Source organism: Trachemys scripta, chromosome 8 (assembly GCF_013100865.1).
Source record: "Trachemys scripta elegans isolate TJP31775 chromosome 8, CAS_Tse_1.0, whole genome shotgun sequence".
In the NCBI taxonomy this organism is placed as follows: Eukaryota; Metazoa; Chordata; order Testudines; family Emydidae; genus Trachemys; species Trachemys scripta.
In genome coordinates, this window is record NC_048305.1 from 53,929,755 (window position 1) to 53,936,283 (window position 6,529).

The following is a 6,529-nucleotide window of genomic DNA, read 5'->3' on the forward strand; positions in this document are numbered from 1 at the left end:
GCAACGAAACAGCATTAACTGGGACGACTTTAAGTGAGGAGTTACTGTAGCATAAGGGATAGTGTACTGATTTTATTACTCATTTTCATATTCAATTTAGTAAAATACCAATTTTTAAACCGGTCTGCTTCACTGGAGTGCTGTGGACTCCAAGCCCCTTGCCACAGAATTTAAGTCAAACTTGCTGCCAAGTTCATGGCCTGGGCTATGCCTATACAATACCTTGCATCCGCAAAACAGCAATCCCATTAGTTTTACAAGCCTTGGTCTTGCTAGATTGTTGCAGTGCTTGGTATGAGGTCCTGAGCTCAGATCAATCTTAACTGCTTTAATCTACAGTGATTTATCTTGATTGTGGATGGGATGTCAACCATTAGTTTCTCAAGTTCATTTTAATTTCATCCCACAAAGTAGTTACTGGCATTAGAAAATTGGCCAGTACCACAGCTCCTAGGAACACGGCTGGGCACTGTGGAATATAGATTCTGATCTTCTCAAAATAACTCACTAGTAAAAACCATGACTGTAAGGCTGGAGGAGAAAAAGAGAAGTTAGCTTGAGAAAATAAAGCAGAGGTCAGAGTAAATTGCCATACTTCACTCTTCATAAGTCTGATCTAACAACCCCAAGTGCACGTACAGCCAAGATTTCTTCCCCAGCTCAGGGCTCAGATGCTGAATTTATCCCTTCTCGTATTGCTTCCAGTAATGTCCCAGAATTGGAAGTATGTTTATGTGTGTTGAACAAGTCGTCCATATAGCACAGTATTAATAAAGGAAACTGCTGTGTCCTTCCATGGCTTTTAGACACTGCTATACTGAACATTTCAGACCCAGAGCTAGAGGGACTCTGGCAAATTTGGACAAAACAAAAATAATTTCTGTGGAGGCCACCAGCTTTCTTTTCAAGGAAGTGATGCTGCCAACTACAGTAAAAGCTGTTTTATCTGGCATGTTGGGGAATGGGGGGTCCCGGTAAGTGAAAAATGCTGGTTAACTAAGAGGGTGGGAGTTTGGGTGCAGAGGGGGTGCGAGGCTGGGGTTTGTGGGAGGGCATGCGGGGCACGGGTGAGGGTGCGGGCTCTGGGAGGGAGTTTGAGTGTGGGAGGGGGCTCGGGGCAGCGGGTTGGGGGGCAGGAGGAGGTGTGGGGTGCCAGATCCAGGGGGACCTAATCTCAGGCAGCTCCCCACAAGTGGCGACCTAATCTCAGGCAGCTCCCCACAAGTGGCAACCTGTCCTGGCTGCTTCTAGGCAGAGGCGTGGCAGGTGGCTCTGCACACTGCGTCTGTCTGCAGGTGCTGCCCTCGTAGCTCCCGTTGGCCGCGGTTCCCAGTCAATGGGAGCTGCAGAGCTAGCTCTCAGGGCGGGGTTAGCGCACAGAGCTGCCTGCCGCACCTCCACCTAGGAGCAGCCGGGACAGGTCGCCGCTTGCGGGGAGCCGCCCAAGGTGAGCAGCCCTCGGATCCTGCACCCCCAAATCCCCTACCCACTGCCCGGAGCCGCCTCCCGCACCCAAATTCCCTCCCAGAGCCTCTGCCCCATTCCCACTCCCATGCCCCAAGCCCTGTATCACACCCAAACTCCCTCCCAGAGCCCGGACCTCCTCCTGCGTCCCAACCCCCTGCCGGCCCCGCGCCAACCAGCCTATAAACCGGAATTTCAATGAAGATCAGAAATGCCAGGTTATAGAGCTTTCTGGTTGGTGAAGTGCCGGATAAAACAGCTTTTACTGTTATATTTACCCTCTCATTTTAGCTATTTATTATTGTATCTGGCCACGTAAACAGCTTGGGATGACTTTGGTGGTGGCCTAGTGTGCCACATGACAGATTCAGGGTTTGGAAGTGATTTCAGAACCTTCTCTACTCAGCTCAATAAACATCAGACACACTATGGATCAGATGACCTTAACCACATGTTGTAAATTCCTCTAGGTAAGATTTCGCAGCTCAAGCTGGAGAATTCCCGTACCTCTGATTCCTTGAGTTGCAGTCACTGGCATTTTCTTTGGATGGGGTTGAACATACTGTTCACAAAAGTCATCATATTCTTGTTTAATTGACACTTCCACATGCCAAAGCATCTCGCTTCGGAGTCAGACCACCAGACAGTTTTCTTTTTGTTAACCCATTCGTTATGCTTAGTAAAGTTTCATTTCGCTAACCTTTTAATTCTCCCATTAAAAAAATCACGTTGTTTGAAGCAACAGAGAGTTCTGTGGCACCTTTAAGACTAACAGATGTATTGGGGCATAAGCTTTTGTGGGTGAATGCCCACTTCGTCGGATGCATGATTTTCGTGGCATTCACCCACGAAAGCTTATGCCCCAATACATCTGTTAGTCTTAAAGGTGCCACAGAACTCTCTGTTGCTTTTTACAGATCCAGACTAACATGGCTACCCCTCTGATACTTGACACCATGTTGTTTGGAACACTTTCAACACTGTTACGCTCTCATCGGCACAATACCCATTCTACCAACTGCCGCACCACATACATGGATATCCTATCCCTTGTAAACAAGAACTGTAGCCTACAGCCATTTTAATAGCACTAAAATTGTGTCATTTGGTTCACAGTCTAAATAGATGGAAAATCTGAAATCCAAAATTATTCTATAGATATTTAGAGACCGATATAAATGATTTCTAGTGAGACGTCACAGTGGCACATTTTTCAGATAGGGACAATGTAAGTAGGGCTGTACAGGCATTTTACACCTCTCCTGACCCTGATTGATATTGTAGTTCAGCTGTGGTTCAAGAAATTTTTGGGCTAGCTCTTAGGATTTGTCTAACTTGAGCTTTTTCAGATTTAACTAACTTGGTAGAAAAAATGGTTGAGCTAAGTCAGTGCAACGCCCTGGTGTGGAAGCAGTTCAACACCCCCACCCTCCCAATTTAAAACCCATTTTGTCTCTCTCTCTCTCTCATTCAGCAGCCTCTAACTTTAACCACCACTGAAGTCCACACTCCATGCTCGTTATACACAGAAATTGTGGCCAGTTGGTTTAGCAGGCACTATCTGGCAATGGACAGTTAAAGGAGATGTAGCTATAAAAACTCCCACACTCCAATCTGGATCTATGCTGGTTATGTGATGTGTATGTACCTCGTGAACCATGTAACTGATACTTGCAATCCCCCATAACCCAAGCCCGACCCCAGATGTACAGTATCTTCCCTCTTGTGTAAATTTGATTTTAAACATTAACTTTAATAAAATTTTTATTTTCCCTGTATTAAATGACTGTTTAGAACAGAGGGTCTTCTACAGTTGCGAACTGTTGTTAAGATAGCAGGCTTCGTATTGACTCATTTCCCCCTCTAGCCTTGATTCCACACCATCCAGTCTGATTGATGGCATGAAAACCTATTAAGACAATATTAAGGAAACAAGCCAAGAATACGAGTGCAGCTGTTTAGTTGTGTTCCACCCCTTCTTTTTTTAATCTACCATTAGTTTCTTCTCTGATGAGGGGAATTACATGCATTTGTTCTGAATAACCCCTCCTTCCCTGCAGCTCCTATTACTTTAATATCTTCAGATTACTTTGCTTGGTTTTGTCCCCCTGAGGGTCTGGTCCCTTCTATGGTTCCATTGATGTAACGGGACTAATTGTGCTTTAAGTCAGGCATATGCTTAAGTACCTTGCTGAATCAGGGCCTAAATGTTTGCAGATCTGTTTACCATTGATTATTCACCAAAGAAGTATCTGACCAAGACTTAAAGCTGGCAAGCAGCCAGGCAGAAAGGAGATTGTTGCTTTTTTCAGTTTAGGTAGTGAAAAAAGGCTCTGGATACCCCCCCCTCCCCCAAAGAATTCTCAGCTGGCTCCAATTTAGAGGCATTACCTCTTGGAGAGCAATGAACATTTTGCCATCGTGACAGAAGCATCTCCATGAATCTCCTGAAACAGATTGAGAACCATTAGTCTAGAAATTGGCATGGTCTATACTGTAAGTTTCAGCAGTGCACTCATTGCAAACTCAGAATAAGAATGGAAGATTAGCTGAGAAAGAAAACTTTTGAAAAAATGTGTTTTTGTTTTTCCTTATTTTCAGTTTTGTAAAGTGAACTTTGTGCTTGTGAAAGGTGCTGAAATGATAATCGTGAGACGGGAAGGAGCCTTTTATCTTCAACACAGGCACAGTACAGTCAACGATATAGCATATTTGGCTAGGTGACATAATTCTGATCTGGAAGGACCGGCTCTAAGGGTGAAATGCCAACGAGGTACAATGCCAGTTGGCATGGCTTTGGTGATGTGAACACCTGTTTGAGGAAATGGACTAACAACAACTGATTTCACACAAACCACCAAACAGGTATATTTTGGGAAACTCTCAGTATTCCATTACTTATTCTGGGGGCCACCCAGCGTTTACTAGACATGTATATTTTAATCAGTTATCAAAAGGGACAGGGCAAACTACTTTAAAATAGTCGTGTTAAAGTGTGATATCAATCAATATAGTTTTTCTAGAATGGGATGATCTCTCTAATTAAGGACTGCACACAGAAACTGCACTAATTAATTCCATTTAGTGAAATCAGCCTTTGGATAGGTACTTGTAAACTCAGTTATGAACTGAATTAGGCCAAATCAGTATTTGCTCCTCCCCCCTCCCCCACAATCTGTGTGAGAGCATCTACCCATGGGGACTGCACTGACTTAACTAAAGCGATTTAGATCATGAGTTAGTTAAATCAGTGCACTTGCTGTCTATAGACTCTAAGGGCTCAATTCACTGTTGCCCTGCACCAAGTGTAGCTATTTACATGAATGCAAAGTGGATGTAACAATCCAAAGTGCAAGACAACAGAGAATCAGAAAACCCTTGATTTTATAAGAGTTTTCACAAAATTGCACACCTAATTTGCATACATAAGCAGCCAGTTAAAAGCATAGCAGACTGTTTGCATATATAGATGCACAATTTACACACCATGGTAATTATACGCTCAAAACAGGTACTCACTTTATAAACACGAGGCCCTAAAAGCCAATGAGCTTACTGCACATACCTCATAGACAACCAAGCTGTGTAGTTGTACTCACTATCTAAGCCCTGCCAATAGACTACAATGTTAGGGCTTAGGAGGAATCCTTGTTTCGTACAGCAATCTTTCTTATTAACAAATTTGTTACACAAATGTTCTCATTCTGTTCAAATGCAGTGTGAGAATGGTCTTAAATTGTTGCCATCTGTTTAAGCGTACCAGTCGCATGGAACGGTTGAGGTTGTAGATGTATCTGGCATCTGGCCTGGAAAGCTACTGTATAGCTTCTTCTCTCTTTACATACTGCCTCCTGTCTTTGCAATATTTGCTCTTTTCTCTGTGTAGAGTGGGCCGAAGCAGGGATCTTTGACCTATGCTAGAAGCAGGGAAGAATGCCTGGCAAAAGAGGTCAACCATTAAAAACTAACGAGTGAGGAGTTTGTAATCTGCTCCTATAATAAGATATTTGATTCTTTGCTGGGCTCTCCATATTTGAAGTAAGGCTTCATCAAACAGTGATCTCACCCCTACCTTTTAAGAGGGTTTATGTTGTCATCGGGAGTCCCTCTGACAGAGTTTTCCCTCTTTCAGAATGGAAAAAAGGAGGGATTGGAATCCCTTCAAGGCTCAGACTCAACTGCAGTCTAGTGAGTGAATAAAATTTTATTACAATAAAGTTTTGGAACCAAACAGGAAAATACTAGCTTTTCTCTTATTTAATTGTTTCTTCCATGTCAGGAATGGTGAGAATATGCTATTCGGGCATATCAACCTTGATACGGTAAGGGTCACCCAGTGGAATGATCATCCAGTGGGAAATGTACTGTGATATTGATAGTATAGATCTCTGAGATGACGTGGCCACCATCGTGTATTTACTGTGGGATGATCACGCTTTCAAGCCTCCTCTCGCTACATATATTTGTACTGGTTTTCATGTGAGAGAGAGCTCAAATAAATCTGTTTGTGATTCAGGGAGTAACTTTAATCATGCTTATTTACTAGAGATATATATATGAGCTATTTGACTCTTATTCTGATTGCAACTGCTACCTTATGTGCCACCATAGTACTTTAAATCCCAAAGCGGGAATGCTAATTTGTCCTATAATGGGGGTCTATTCCTGTTCAAGTTGACAGCAGAATTCCCTTTGACCTCAAGGGAAGCAAGAAAAGGTTCTTAATCTTAAGAGCCTTTTAATACTTGGACCATTTTTGGTGGAAGTGTCTCCCATACAAGTGCTTTGTTGACTAAGGGAAAAACGGTGCAAAGCTTTATCAAAAGGGTCAGCCCATTTTGTGGAGATAGTTTTTGCAATTCAGCCCATCCTGTTTGAGAGAACTTGGCTAATTTTATTTGCCTCTGAAGTATTACCTACCTTTTATACTCCTTAAAAAGTGATTGGTATTGGTAGCATTACAGAGATCTTTAAGCTTGTGCTTCACATGGGTTCTCTGTCTCTCCTGTTGATTAATACTGATGCGCTTCGGGGGAGAGGTTACTTCAGAATGTTACTATGAACA